This window comes from Tachyglossus aculeatus, chromosome 4 (genome assembly GCF_015852505.1).
Source record: "Tachyglossus aculeatus isolate mTacAcu1 chromosome 4, mTacAcu1.pri, whole genome shotgun sequence".
Taxonomy (NCBI): Eukaryota; Metazoa; Chordata; class Mammalia; order Monotremata; family Tachyglossidae; genus Tachyglossus; species Tachyglossus aculeatus.
The window spans coordinates 15,341,894-15,342,735 of record NC_052069.1 but is presented as its reverse complement, the minus strand read 5'-3'; the positions used below and the strand labels follow the sequence as shown (position 1 = coordinate 15,342,735).

At 45.7% G+C, this 842-nt stretch overlaps 1 non-coding gene across 1 annotated transcript; it reads left to right on the top strand.

The window, feature by feature from the left end:
• Positions 1-463: 463 nt before the first annotated feature.
• Positions 464-601, top strand: LOC119927542. The gene has a single exon (XR_005450536.1). It is a non-coding gene; the product is annotated as a small nucleolar RNA SNORA7 (small nucleolar RNA).
• The last annotated feature ends 241 nt before the right edge of the window (positions 602-842 follow it).

The window sequence follows — 842 nt, the reverse complement described above, 5'->3', positions numbered from 1 at the left end:
TGAGCCCTGCTGCTTCTAGTCAGTAAGTTTATGGTCTCTCTACACCCAAACCATTAGTGCCGGTTAAAAGGGAATCGTTGTGGTGTTCTTCGCTTGCAAGAATTCAGTGTGGCTTAGTAGAATAAACAGGGGTCTGGGGGTCAATCAATCAATCAATCAATCAATTGTATTTATTGAGCACTTACTGTGTGTGGAGCACTGTACTAAGTGCTTGGGAAGTCCAAGTTGGCAACATATAGAGACGGTCCCTACCCAACAGTGGGCTCACAGTCTAGAAGGGGGAGACAGAGAACAAAAAACATATTAACAAAATAAAATAAATAGAATAGATGTGTACAAGTAAAATAAATAAATAAATAGAGTCCAGGTTCTCAAAACAGCTCTGCCACTCTTTTTCTCTGCGACCTGGGGCAGGTCATCTAACCACTCCATGCCTCAGTTTCCTCATCTGTACAAGGGGATGCCCCTCTAAGGATTACACCTGGAGACTTTCCAGTACTCTACCAGTCTCGGCTACAGGAGGGAAAGTCAAACAGAGGCATATCCATTCCATTCCTAGCTTGGGCAGTGGCTAGCGAGTGGAAGACAATCCTCTAAAGTCAAAACTCACCTGTGCTGGGCCGCAGTGGCATGGAAGAAAGTCGAGGGCGGAGACTTAAGTTTACCGCGCAGAAGGCGGCAATGGTAAACCACTTCCAAATTTTTACCAAGAAAACTCTACGGATCCACTACCAGAATGATTGCAGGTGGAGGTGGGGAACTCTGGGAGAGATGTGTCCATGGAGTCGCTATGGGTCGGAGATGGCTCAAAAGCATAAGCCAAGACAAGGGGATAGTAATAA